Below are 15,553 nucleotides of genomic sequence, written 5' to 3' on the forward strand. Positions count from 1 at the left end.
GCCACGAGTCTCACAATGGGTGGTATACATGTTGGATTAGTGTTTCCAGGCATCATATCTGGCTCCAACTGACTGCATAAATCCACTTTTGTTTGTCTATTCAGTTGGGATAGTTGAATTATGTGGTGTTCTTCTGTGGTTTGAAATTCTAGCAACAGACGGTACACTGGAGCTTGTGACATCCTCCCTCTCTCTGGGTACCTATGTGTGAAAATACATGAGTGGGAGCATTAGTCACTTCACTGTGCTACACCAACATACATGATGCATCCCAACAATATCCTCTGACAAAGCATTTCAGACTTCAAATACATTATACCCAGTTCACATCACAGCTGTCAACTACACAAGGGTTAAATGTGACTCCCATGGTTGGCAAGACATGTGTCCACAACATGGATTCATCCAACACCCAACTATCTGCTACTCAATTGTCCCTTGAAAATTAACAGTATTTTCTGACCACCAAAAATAGCTTCAGCTGCGGTGGACAGTACACCACTGTCATATGCCATCTGTGCGTAGCAACACACTATACTGGTGATTGTGTAGTAGGAACTAGACAACAAGACTGATGTGTGATGTTTGTGATGATTCCACACATATATTGCTGTTGTGACACATTTAATAGGGCCATATACTGTATTTCCAACCTCCAAAATGGTAGATGCCTGACCTACTCCACTGGACTTTATGAACCGCCCATAGCCACCGGTGGCCAGTACCAACTAACGTTGTTGCGTGGCACGGTCACAGGCTAATGGCTGTGGCTGTCAACAGTGACGTACTCAAAATGTAGGGTACATGTACACCGGAATTTGAGAAATCAGTCACTTGACTCCTGACACTGCTGTCAGCAAAACCTCCATCACTTCAGCTGCCATGTGCCACATCTGGAAGCAATCATGTCGCAGCCAGCAGGTGAAAGGACCCCTGTCTTCTCTCCAGAGGAGCTGGTGAGGCTTGTGGATGAGGTCCTTCCCCTGTATGGTCAGCTCTATGGCTCACCAGAGGAGCAGGTAAGAGTCTCATAGGCACAATCAACTCTTCAACACTATCCTTTCCCTCCTCACAGGCTTCAACGTACCCATGTGTGCTAGTTAGACTTCTTATGTGCCTGTTAATGCAGTTTGTGTGGCATCAATGTGATGTACATGATGCAGATATTGGAGAGCAGTACTATGGCCCGATTACCGCCACGCTGACAGCCGCAAACATATGCCACGGTGGCGGATATCTGTTATACATATTATGACACACACACACACCAATCCTACAGAATACTGCCACACACACATATCCGCCAGCCCAAAGGTCAGTGCTTAAGTGTCAATACCAACACCCATACCGTTATGCCAAGAAAACAACACCCACCACATTATGACACACGAATCACCACGGACGACATTCAATGGCACTAAACCTTTGGCGGTACGTACTGCCGCGCTCAGAATGGACATCCACAAACAAAACAACACCACATTGGCCAATACTAAAGACACACACCTGACATAATACACACACCACACCCACACCAACAGCACTAAAAATCACACACCCATAGTACCCACAACCCTTTGCCAACACCAAAAGAATGAAAGAGCTAGCCACGATATAATAGAGACAACTACACACAAACCACTGACACCCACACATCCTTCATGCACCCCACATCACACACCCCACCACATCACTCAGCACACTCCCACAAAGGCACCCCACGTTTCACTGAGGAGGAGTTAAGGGTCATGGTGGAAGAAGTTGTCAGGGTAGAGCCTCAGCTGTTTTGAGCACAGGTACAGCAGATTTCCATCGCCCGGAAGATGGAGCCATGGTGGAGAATCTTGGACAGGGTGAACGCCGTGGGACAGCACCCAAGAACAAGGGATGCCATTAGGAAGAGTTGAAACGACCTATGGGGAAAGGTACATTCCATTGCAGCAAGGCACCAGCTTGCCATACAGAGGACTGCCGGTGGACCCCCACCTTCTCCCACACAGCTCACTGCATGGGAGGATCATGTACTGGCATTACTGCATCCTGAGGGACTTGCTGGAGTAGCCGGAGGACTGGACACTGGTAAGCAACATTTACTACCTATCACCCCCCCCATACCTGCATGCCATCTGACACCCTCACTCCCATCACTCCACTCACTGCACCTACACATACGACTAACCCTAATGCCAAGCCCTGCATGCTATACCAATGCATGGATAGCCCTCCCAGCCCTGCATGGACATCCATCACAAAAGCATGCACAGCATAGGAAAACTAACAATCCCACAATACATCACCATACTCAAACAAAAGGTGGCAGGGCAGCAGCAACCATAGAGGAGAAGCCAGGGATGTACAAAAAGTCATTCACATGAAGCATGATACATCACTTATGTCCCTACAGGTAATCCAGCCAATGTCAGTGGAGAGGAGGTGCCACGACTATCCAGTCCCCCGACACAAGATGCCCCAGTGATGGCAGTAACTATGGATGACCAACCTGGCCCATCAGGGACCACTGGAAAGCTGGTCACCCAAGCCCACTCACAGATCACCACAGAGCCTCCCCCATCAGGGTCCAACACCACTGCACCCACCCAGTGTACCCATACCTCTGTCCCCAGGACAAATCAATGAGCAGTGTGCCCACCTGTACAGGGACCCCAGTCCACACCTCACCCCGAAGACAATCAGGAACCTAGGGCCAGTGGCAGTGGGCACACTGTTCAGGGGACAGAGGCACAGGCCAACAGGGACACTGGGAGGACTGCTTTACGCCAGAGGGAGGACAGGAACAGGGAACCGACTCTCCAGAAGGCACTCTCCGAGATCCTGGGAGTTACCAACATTCCCATGACACGATCGGCCAGATCCTAGACAACATGCAGGAGAACAGGCAGCTGCAGGAGGGACAGAATCAGGGGATCAGGGAGGACTTGTAGGCCATCTACACCACCCTGATCTCCATAGCAGGGGTGCGTCATGAGGGAGGCAAAAGCACACCAACAGGCCCCTACCACTAGACAGTCCATCGACCAGCCCTCCATTTCCGCTACCGCTAGTGGTCAGGAGGCCCCGCCACAGGACCCACAGGCCACCAGCCTCCCTCCCTCTGCAGAAAGTGAACCACCCTGCAAACGTTCCCTGCGACCCAGACGGAAGCCAGAGACATTTGCCAAGTCCACTGCCTGGAAATGAGACTCTCCTCATTGTCCTCCTTGAGTCCCACACTGTCACCTTGTCAACTTTGAACTGCTATTTCTCCCCTTCATTATGGTCCCTTGGACACTGGACCTGTGCTACAAACAGACTGTAGAAATAACCTGGACTTTCCTCCATCATCACTCCATTCCATTGCACTTTCCCCTCAATTTCTTAGCACTACAATAAACACCCTTAAACACAACTCGACTACTTGTATTTCATGTGTTGAAATGTGTATTCTTGGAAACAGTTAAATCCTTTGCAAATGTGCTGTACGTTGTGAGAGCATAGAAATAATGCCCTGTAGCTGGCTGTAGTCAGCACATCAGTACACAGTTGTTATGTCACCAACATCTGCAAAATGACAAACCATAGGTGACAGTAAGTAGAGGTAAACCAAAGTGAATGCCATCATGCCAATGCCACACAGAATACACAAATAGTCATAGAAATGTTAATCTGCACTGTCTCACCTGTGTGTCATTGGAAGTACTGACGGATTACTGATGCTCAGTTGTCCTCATCCTCATCCTCAGCCTCTTCATCCTCACTGCCCTCAGAGTCCACTGCTGCCACAGGGGCATCTCCAGTCTCCTCCTCCTGCAGAAAAGGTACATGGCATCTGAGGGCCAGGTTGTGCAACTTGCAGCATGCCACTACTATCTGGCAGATCTTCTTGGGTAAGTAGAACAGGGATCCACCTGTCAAATGGAGGCACCTGAACCTGGCCTTCAGGAGGCCGAAGGTTCTCTCGATGATCCTTCTGGTTCACCGATATGCCTCATTATAAAGTTCTTCAGCCCTTGACCTGGCATTCCTCACAAGGGTCAGCAGCCATGATAGGTTTGGGTAGCCAGAGTCACCTGCAAGTATTGAGGGACAACGTTTAGCCACACACATCCTATAGAGGTTGACACCAGACGCATACACTAATATACAGTGGTTGGGGACCAAGGCTCACCTATTAGGCACACACTGTGCCTCTGTAGTTGGGCCATCACATTTGGGATGCTGCTATTCCTCAGAACAAAGGCATCATGCACCGACCCAGGATACTTAGCATTGACGTGGGAGATGTTCTGGTCCTCTTGGCACACCATTTGCACATTCATTGAGTGGAAACTCTTACGATTCCTGAACACCTGTTCATTTTGGCGGGGGGGACAAACACAATATGTGTACCGTCAATCACATCAATAATATTGGGGATATGTCCCATTGCATAGAATCCAACCTTCACAGTGGCCAAATCTTCTACCTGGGGGAAAGCTATGTAGCTGCACATGTGTTGCACCAGGGCAGACAAAACTCTTGCCAGCTCGATAGAAAACATTTGCTGTGAAATGCTTGCTGCCAAGCCCACTGTCACTTGGAAAGAACCAGTTGCAAGTAAATGCAGCACTCATGGAACTTGCACAAGAGGGGGGATCCCAGTGGGATGACGGACAGCTGATATCATGTCAGGCTCCAACTGGGCACACAGCTCTGTTCTGTGGCCCTGTCCAGTCTATAGGTCAGTATTATGTACCTGTCCTCCAGTGTAGCCAAGTCCACCAGAGGTCTGTACACGGGGGCATGTCTCCACCTACTATTCATCCACAGTGGTAGGTATCTAAGGGACACAAGAGTGAGTAGGGTGTCACAATTTGAACAACAAAACAACAACTGCAGTACACATGGTGCACTTATGCATCGGGACAGTGTAAATGGTGAAGTATGTGCCAATCTAATCTGTGACGCAGTAATTGTGGATAGACCTGTTTCCCTCCCCCCTGAAATGGCGACCGCCTGTCTTGTATGGAGGGACAGGTGGAAGTTAGGTAATTCCACCGACGTTGGGCGTCATGGCGGAAGGCGGTCTTGCACTGCCGTGCAATTCCTCATTGGATAATATGGGGCTCTATGGATTACAGTGGCCAATGGGGATCTACGCCGGCGGTGATGGTGTACAACGCCACGGACATGACTGCCATTTTCTATCTGATTCCTCACTTGTTTCCTGACCTTCAACAGGAGAACACCTACACTGTGTGTGCTGCTGTGACCTGTGCCTGGAACCTACCATGGCCTGTGTGACTGGGGAAAGGGCCCCAGCCTTTACTTTGGAGGAGTTGGAGCAATGGTGGATGGTATCCTACCCCAGTAAAGACAGCTGTATGGGCTTCCAGACCAACAGGTGAATATACTTTGGGCACGATTCATGTGGGAAGGATGCATGGAGATGTGTGTGCCAGCATCATGTAAGGGGGAGGAGGGGAGAGGGGAATGTCTAGTGGCAGTGTAAATGTTGTGCACTGGGCTATGTGTGTGCCAGTGGTGATGGAAACGGGTATGGTGGGCCATTGGTGAGACAGGCTGGACAGTTTATCTAATGGTGTTCTCCTGTCTGTATTGCCTCAGCAGGTTAGCACCCATCAAAAGAAAGGAAAATGGCTTGCCATTGGAAAGTATGTGCAGACCCTGGGGGTCTATGGCAGGCGGAGGACCTGAGAAGCTGGGCACAGAAGACCACGGAGGCCCAGCTGGGGATAGCCTCCCAATGAGGAAGGGGTGCCCGTTGGACCCAGACCCTCCTGATGGACCTCATACTGGCGGTGGCCTACCCTGAGCTGGATGGGCGCTTCAGGGAATCACAGCAGCCACAAGGGGGTGAGTACAGTGGGAATCAATACATATTTTGGCTGGTGGGGTCGTATCCGGGTGGTGGATGTGTCTTAGTGGATGTTCCTAAGGCCAGGCCAGACATTGCAGCATGGGTCAACTGAAGGGGTGCATGGCAAATACAGGTAACCTAGCTTATTAGTAGTCAATTTCAGCCAGGGCATTGTGGGTCCCGGAGTGCTGCAGTTGGCGGTATGTGGTCTTCGTCTTGCCTTAGTGACTAGCTATATTACTGGCAGTGCAACGCATAGTGCTTAAGCCTGTTCCCTGTGTGTGACGGTGATGTGCATGCCAATAGTGGTGTTGGTGCAGTCATTGACCAAGTGTATCCTTTGTCTTCCCCCTTTCTTGTTTTGTCATCCTGTCCTTGTGTGCATTAGCATCATCTGAGGGAGGAGCAGGGGCACCGGTAACAGAGGGAGCTGCATCCCACAGAACCCAGGAGGCAGATTCCACCAATGCTAAGGGAACCAGTGGGATGGAGGGCGAGGGGAGCACCACGGCGGAGACCGGAGGAGACAACACAGGCTCAGATACCTCCTCTGATGGGAGCTCCCTGGTGGTGGCGGACACCTCTGTGACCACCCCAGCTGCAGGTACAGCCGCCACCCCCATACCAGCACTGCCCTCCCAGTAGCCTCTCAGTGAGCTGCTAGTGCCCAGTCACTCAGGAGGGTGAGCATCTCCTTCGCCCCAGGCATCCTAGGCCCTGCCCCAGTGAGCCCTGCTGCCCTGAGTCAGGACACTATTGACCTCCTGAGATCCATCTCTGTAGGGCAATCAACCATTCTGAATGCCATCCAGGCGCTGGCATCTCAGATGCAGCAATGCTATGCATTCCTGGAGGGCATTGACGGTGGATTGGCGGCGCAACCTAGATCGATTCAGGCTCTGGCCTCCTCACTAATGACAGCCATTGTCCCTGTTTCTACTATCCCCCCTTCCAACTACCATTTCCTAGTCCCATTCTCCTCAATCCCAACCCATCCCAGGCACACATACAGACGAGCATGCACACAAGACAACACCCAAGAGTGGCACAGGCAGACACAAGCACCACACTTCACTTCATCCCACATGCAAACACCATACAGTTGCAAACACAACCACATCCACTACCTCAATTGTCTCCCCCTCCTCCTCCAACTTCCATTCCAGTCACGTCCACACTCACACCTGCATGCACTTCCTAAACATCCACCACCAGCATCACCACACCAAGCAGCACACACACCTCACTAGCAGACACCTCCACAACATCCATCCACTTGTCCCCTGTGTCATCTCCCACCGTGTCTGTCCCCCCTTCCTAAAGGGCAGAAATGCAAGCACTCAGACATCCAACAGCCATCCACCTCACACATGCACACTGGCCATGCACCTGCACCCAAGTCAAGCAGATGTAAACCTCCAACAACCACTCCCTCAACATCCACTCCCATCCCTCCTCCCTCCCCACCATCCCTAATAAGCTTTTCCTTGCCTAACTTGACCTCTTCCCTTCCCCTCCCCCCTTCCTGCACGTAGAACCAGGGTGCCAATGATCCAGCCCAGCACCTCAGCCAAGCAGTCCACGGGGACAGTGGAGGCACCTCCTAGTCATAGAGGCTGAACTGTGAGTGATTCCACTACGACACCCAGAAAGGGGAAGGAGCCCACAACAACTACAGCCAGGAAGGGGAAGGAGCCCACAACAACTACCGCCAGGTAAGGGAAGGAGCCCATAAAAACTACAGCCAGGAAGGGGAAAGAGCCCACAATAACTAAAGCCAGGAAGGGGAAGGAGCCCACAGCACCTACAGCCAGGAAGGGTAAGGAGCCCTCAACACCTACAGCCAGGAAGGGGAAGGTGTCCACGCCTCCTGCCATGGAGGTAATGAAGCCCTCAACTCTATCAGAGGCTGAGAGGGTGAAACCACCACCACCACCGCCACCACCTGTGGTCACGGAGCCCTCACAGCCAGCAGAGGCAGGCCAGGAGGCAGAATCACCTGTTGCCACAGAGCAGCCCTCCCCACCAGCTGAGGCAGTGCAGCTATCATTGCCAACAGCGGACATGTAGGCCACCCGCCAGGGACTGCTGCACAATGGGGCCCCTCCAGAACAAGTGGGCATGTTCCCCAGCTCAGAGACTGTGACCTTCCACTCCCCAGCACTGAGAAATGGGCCTGGAACCCCCTCTAGAACCAGTGGGCATGTTCCAAACTCTAGACGCTGTGGCTGTGCACTCCCCAACAAAGAGAAATGGGCATGGAGCCCCCTCCAGAACCAGTGGGCATGTTCCCAAGCTCAGAGACTGTGACCTTGCACTCCCCAGCACTGAGAAATGTGCATGGAGCCCCCTCCAGAACCAGTGGGCATGTTCTCCACTCCAGAGACTGTGGCCTTGCACTCCCCAGCAAAGGATAATGGGCATGGAGCCCCCTCCAGAAACAGTGGGCATGTTCCCCACCTGAGAGACTGTTGCCTTGCACTCCCCCAGCAAATGATAATGGGCATGGAGCCCCCTCCAGAACCTGTGGTGAAGTTCCCGTATTCGGCCCAGGTGCCCCCCCATACCTCTGAGGTGCCTGCCCACTTGCAAACTGATGCTCCTGCAGTGTTCTCTCTGGATGATGTCAGGATACAAGTTGGGCCTTGGACTGTGCCCTGTGGCCTTGTGTGCCCTTATGACTTTGGACTGGGCATTGTCCCTTTATGAACATTTGTATATATTTGGTTCATGTGGTTGGTTTTGCTATACTAATACATTTTCAGTACTTCCAAAATCTGGCCCTTGTTGTATTGTGCCGTGTGTTGTGTGGCATTGGTTTACGTGTGCAGCTAGTTGTGTGTATGGTGTGTGTATGTCTGGTGTGTGTTGTGTGTGTGTGTGTCTCTCTCGTTTTCCTTCCTCCCTTGTGTGCTAGACAGCTGTACCCACCATCGTCGTCTTTGTCAGCGCTGGTGTTCCAGGTGGAGCATAACGTTGAAGATCATTGGGAAGACTTGAAGTTCGGGTTCCATGGTGGCATAGTTCTTCCCTGTGTCTCCGATGGTGAGTCCTTTCACTTCTGAGCTCTGTTTCCACCAGGCTTTTGATGGCGTTGGTACCGCCCCAGAAAAGTTGGCGGATTCGTGTGTCTTAATATGGTGGGCAGTACTTTGTCTTCCGCCTGGCTGTTGATGGCTACCACCGGGGTGAGTGTTGTTTCCACCCTGGCGGTTGGTGTGGTACATTGGCTGTCTATGTGAGTTATCACCGCCATGGTCATAATTTGGCGGTACTGACCGCCACTCTGTTGGCAGTATTACTGCCACTTTATCACTCACTGCCAGGGTCGCAATGAGGGCCTATATGTTGTGGACATTCACATTGTGTTGTATGATGTGTTTTGAGGCCCTGGATCCTCTGTGTGTTAGGTGCATATAACTAAGCAAGGGGAATTTACTGCCATACAATGACATTTCTTTGTATATGATGGTTGTAAATGTCATACAACATGTATGTGCATGGCAGCAAGAGCTGTGCATGTATCTTGTCTGAGTCATTTGAAGATCTTGTAAGCATTTTGTATTGTGCCCCAGGTCTTTCACCCTATATCTGGCCTTGACAAACTGTTGTCTGGAAGGCATATCATGCCTCATTTTGCCATTCAGATTGCCACACAAGCCACATTGGTGATGGCCATGTGATGTACTGTCATGCATGGAAGTAATGGAAATGTGAATATCATGCAGGTTTTGTATGCTCAGCCTTCAGAGGTTAGGGCATGTCCAATGTATCTCCCAGTGTGGGACATACTCCAGGCTGTGGGAGAGTCACTGTGGCTATGCAACGTGGCACTGTGCCCACTCCCTCTAGACCTGCAGATCCTGTCATGTGGCCAATATGAGGCTGTTGTGGCAAAACATTCCCTGAATGGCTCACTCCATTGATTAGGAATAGGTACTGAGGTAAATCATTGAACTAGTCCATAAGCGCATTTTCCATCATTGTCAAAGTGTGTCTTTGACTCCCAGAGCTCTGTTGCCACCTTCACATAAGTCATATTTGTCCAGTAGAGGCGTATTGCACAATTCACAAACCCACAGTGCAGATAGTGTGTAGATTCCAGGGAGGCAATGGCATGTGACTCAGTAGCTTGGTTACATAGCAGAAACTGAACCAAACATACCTTTGTATGTTGGATGCCAGCTCTGTAGGTTTGCCACAAATGTTCAAAGGTGTGTACTGTGGTACAGGTGCAAACCGCAGAAACCCACCCTGAAGTGGCTGAGTTCGCATTTGGTAGTCCACATGTCCACAAATGGACAGGGTAGAGACCTTCTGTGCCCACCAGACCAGCCCTTTCATTGTCACTCAAGTCTTAGGGTAAAATATGTACTATGGTAGTTGCCTGTAGGGACTGTATGCAGTGAGTCAATGTTGCAGAGTATAAATGTGTTTGTCTTGTCAGGCCCAAGGATTTTACCCTTCAGAAGCCACATTGTGTGGTGTTTCCTTGTGGCTCGCATCACAGTACATGTTGCTGGACCTGGGCTACCTGGTGTCAGTAGGCTTGCTTAGTCATTGTAGGACATGAGAAGGGCAGTGGATTAGTCTCCAGATAACTCCAAAAGTGTGTAGGCATGTCCCTGTACATATCAGCATGTGTGCTTTACACTTGTGATGTGTTGACAAATTGCAAATGTTGTGTTTGGTGTTTCTGACATGTGTTACACAACCATATGTAAAAAACACTGTTTTTGTAATTTTTTGATTTGTCTCTTGCACCCATACAGGTCAACACCCATCAGAAGAATGGGATTTAAAGAGCCATCGCCCAGAAGATACAGACCCTAGGGCTCCATAGCTGGTGGTCCGCCCACTGTCGGAATAGATGGAAGGACCTGAGATGCTGGGCCTAGAATTTTGCAAAGGTCCAGCTGGGACTGTCCTCCAAATGTGGGTGGGGCCCACAACAGAGCCTGACCCCGCTAATGGGTCGCATTCTGGAAATGTCCTACCCAGAGGTTGATGGGCATTTCAGAGGATCGCAGCAGCCACAAGGGGGTGAGTCCAGTGCATATTCCAGCCTGTCACATTGCCTAGTTAATGTGTTAGGTTTGAACATCTCCCCCTGACAATTATTGATGGGTCATGAGTGACACACAAGATGAGTAACTGTTTAAGTATAGAAGTTGGTGCATGATGATGTGCCTTGCCTATTAGCCCAGGGACCTGGGACACAACCGATCACAGTCCACAAACAATTTGCTCTCCAAGGCCAACACATGGCTGTGTACAGTGATCAATCAAGTAATGTTAGTTGTTGTTATGGGTGTAGTTTGTATGCAACAGTCTAATACTTTTCAGGGTGAGACCCCAAACAAAAGGAATTAATGGATCACTATCCTCAGCCATATGTCTGCTCAGTGAGTAAATTGGAATCTGCCCCCCAGAGGACACTTGTCTTCAGTGTTTCATGAGTGCTGGTGCCTCACTACTGTTTGTCATGTGAAGGTGGCCATCATACATATGACATAGCATACATTATTCTTTGGGTGCAGCTACAGATCTATACATTCCCTTGGCAAGTGAGGAATGTCCATTGACAAGATTTGTGTGACCTCACTGTTGCCAACATTCCTTGTGGCTATATGTTAGCATGTGTTCCTTTCACTTTTGACAAATCATTTTAACTGAAGTTTCATGCATGGTCTACCTGTGTTCATGGGATGATTTCTGTATTCCCTCGCATATGTGTGCATGCCAGCCTTGTGGTTGGAATTGGACATATCTCATGAGGCAAAATTTCATGTGGTGCCACAAGCAGGCATTCATAGTAACATGTCTGGCCTACAGATATCTTTTCAGACTCTGGCCTCCTCACTGATGGCTGCCAGACTATTGGCTTCTACTGATGCAATCAGAATATGTCATTGTCATGGGTGCCATTCAAGAGAGGTGACTTCCCTGGTGCTAGCTGATTCATTGTGCTGTGGATTGTGGAGACATATCAACCTGACATTTTGCACAATTTGTCTACCGTGTGCCTTTCCATGCTAGATGTGTAGTATATGTGAGCAACATTAGTACAATGTCCTTGACTCCATTAGGACAATTTACACATGGTTAAATTAGCATTCTTGATTTTTTTCCAGTGTTACATGGGTATTTCCATGTCACCTTCTTCATGCTACTGTACTTCTGTCAGCAACATGCCAGGATTTTGGAACATAATTTCTTAATATTGTGGTATTGTGTATGTGACAAATAGATACATGCATGTACTTGTGTGGTATCTGTGTAAATGAACTTGGCATTGGCTTACTATTGTATGACAACAGATAACTGAGGTAGGCTACATGAGGCAAATCAATGGAGGTGATGAGGTCCCCTACTTGTTCAATGATTACTGTTTTGCACAACTTCATCCATGCAATTGGAGTTGTCTGAGATTCTGATTTTCCTGTTGGCAACTGTTGACAGTTCATGTGGTATGCATGCATATGTTATGATAAATGTAGGAGCCATTTTGATGGACTTTTTTGCTGTGGCCTACTTTACATCATGATAATGTTTGTTAGTGTCAGCTGTTGTTCAGGTGTGGTCAGGAACATGTAGTGATCTACATGGCAAGTGAAGGAGGCAGGGCAGAACCAAGTGGGGAATTATCTGGCCACAGTACCTCTAGTCATGACACCACCAACACAGAGAGACCCAGAGGCCCGGGGGGTAAGATGAGTGCCACGGAGGACACAGGATCAAGCTTGTCATCTTCGGATTCTACCTCTGGTGGCCACTCCCTAGTGGTGGCAAATCCATAAGGACCGGCTCCTGTACCATCCTTGTCTGCCACCCCCAGTTCTATCTCCACCCTCCCTGTTGCTCCCCACCCAGTTGGCCCTGCCTACTCACCCTAAAGGGTAGGCATCTCTTTTACCCCAGGCACCTCACCCCTTGCCCCTGTTACCACTGCTGCCCTGATTGAGAAGGCTATTGACCTCCTGAGGAATAGCTCTGTGCGACAGACTCCCATTGTGAATGCCACCCAGAGTTTGGCCAGCCAACCACAACAGACAATGGGCCTGATTACAACTTTGGAGGATGGTGTTAATCCGTCCCAAATTTGACGGATATACCACCTACCGTATTACGAGTTCCATAGGATATAATGGACTCATAATACGGTAGGTGGTATATCCGTCACATTTGGGACGGATTAACACCGTCCTCCAAAGTTGTAATCAGGCCCAATGTGTACCTGGAAGGCTTTCATAATGACATGTCTGGCCTACAGAGATCTTTTCAGGCTCTGGCCTCCTCACTGATGGCAGCCATCCACCCCCCACAATCGCACCCCACCACCTCCCTCTTCTCAATCCATATTTCCTAGTCCCTTACCTGTCTCAAGCACACAGCCACATCTGTACGCACCCACTTCAACACACACAGGCAGCACACATAGATGCAAACACCACAGGACATACTGCCACGCAAGCACCCACAGACACCACAACAGCCACCATTTCCACAGACGCCAGGAATACCCACTAGACACCAGGGATTTTTTTGTTTTTGTTTTAATGTGCTGTTTGTGTGTCGGGAGCAGCCCCTTGGGCAAGGGTCGCTCCCATTTGGGGGACATGTTTGTTGGGGTCAGATCAGCCTATTATTTTTAGGCTGATCTGCCCCCAAGGTGGCAGAAACCACTAGACGCCAGGGATGTTTTTTTCATATTGCATGATTTTGTTGTTTGGGAGAGGCCCCTTGGGCAAGTGTCGCTCCCATTTTGGAGGCATCTTACCTGTGGCCATTTCTGCCCCCCTTGGGGACAGATCAGCCCATTATTTTTAAGGCTGATCTGCTCCCAAGGGGGGCAGAAATCACTAGAACACCAGGGATTTTAGTAATTTTTTTTATTTATGTGGGTGGCACCCCCTTGGGCAAGGGGCGCCCCCTCAAGGGGGCAATGAACTGTTGGCTATTTCTGCCCCCCATGGGGGGCAGAAACCACTAGAACGCCAGGGATAGTGTGTGTGTGTTAGTGGATGGGGGTGGCCCCTTGGGCAAGGGTCGCCCCCCCCTTGGGGGCACATGTACCAAAGCCATTTCTGCCTCCCTTGAGGGCAGATCGGCCTATTATTTATAGGCTGATCTGCCCCCAAGGGAGGCAGAAACCACTAGAACGCCAGGGATTTTTTTTTATATGTTTATTTATGTGGGGGGCATCCCCTTGGGCAAGGGACGCCCCCCAAGGGGGGCATCGAACTGTTGGCCATATCTGCCCCCCTTGGGGGAAGATGGGCCTATTTGTTTTAGACCCATCTGCCCCCAAGGTGGGCAGAAGCCACTTAGATACCAGGGATATTGTGTGTGTGTTAGTGGATTGGGGGGGCGGCCCCGTGGGCAAGGGTCACCCCCCCCTTTGGGGGCACGTGTACCAAGGCCATTTCTGCCCCCCTTGGGGACAGATCGGCCTATTATTTTTAGGCTGATCTGCCCCCAAGGGGGCAGAAACCACTAGAACGCCAGGGATTTTTTAATATGTTTATTTATGTGGGGAGGCGTCCCCTTGGGCAAAGGAGGTATTGAACTGTTGGCCATTTCTGCCCCCTTGGGGGTAGATGGGCCTATTTCTTTTTTAGGCCCATTGTCCCCAAGGGGGGCAGGAGCCACTTAGGCACCAGGGATAGTGTGTGTGTTTTTTTTTTTTTGGGTGTGGCCCCTTGGGCAAGGGTCACTTCCCATGGGGACACACTACTAAAGGTATTTTCTGCCCTCCTTGGGGCAGATAGGCCTGTTGTTAGTAGGCCCATCTGCCCCTGTGGCACAATCCACTTAGGCACCAATTTATAAATGCTTGATGGTAGGGTGTTTGCCAACTGATGAAGTATTTGCATTTGTGATAATTTGTTTTCCTCCTTTTTGTTCTAGTTCAAAGCTTTTGCTTTCTTTGCTGTGGCTCCTTGCGGTTTTGGCGGTGGTTGACCTGCGGTTTGCATAGTTGCATGTTTTAGGTAAGTAAAAACAATTTACTCCAAAGGAGTATTGTTGCCATGCATGAATGACATGTTTGTAGGTGGTGTACTAAATGCACGATTGTGTGTGAAATTGTCCTTAGATTTGTGCACAATTATATTTGTGTTGTCTTATTTCTAATTTGCTTTTCTTTCTTTCATTTCATTGGTGATTGCTGTGTCTGTGCAGAGTAGTTGCTGGTGAGTCAAGCTTTTTCAGGTAAGTGAGCGGTATAGTTTTTGAGTTTATAACTCTTACTGATAAAGTTACACTTTATTACTTATCTTACACAGTGCTGGTTGTTGGTGGTGCATTTGTCCAGTTACTTTTCATACGAAAGATCATGGCTAGCCGCAGGATGACCGCTCAGCAGGTGGTTGGTATGCTTTTTGAGTCATTGTCTGATCATGATTATGAGACAGACTCTGCATCTGAGGCAGAGGAGGAAGTGAGAGATTCTGTCAGAGAGGAATCTTCTGATGAGGAAGCCACTCTAAGTGCAGATGAAGGGCCTGTTTTAGAGGAGGACACTGATGTGCCATTAGTGCAGCAACCTTGGGCTGAAAGGTTTCCCGTTAGAAGACCTGAACTCTGGGTTGCCCCAAACATGTTGCAGCCAGAGTTGCCTGCTTTTACTGGTCTCCCGGGGTGTAGAGTCAATACAGAGAACTTTTTGCCTGTCAATTTCTTTGAGTTATTTGT

Source organism: Pleurodeles waltl, chromosome 3_1, assembly GCF_031143425.1.
Source record: "Pleurodeles waltl isolate 20211129_DDA chromosome 3_1, aPleWal1.hap1.20221129, whole genome shotgun sequence".
Classification (NCBI taxonomy): domain Eukaryota; kingdom Metazoa; phylum Chordata; class Amphibia; order Caudata; family Salamandridae; genus Pleurodeles; species Pleurodeles waltl.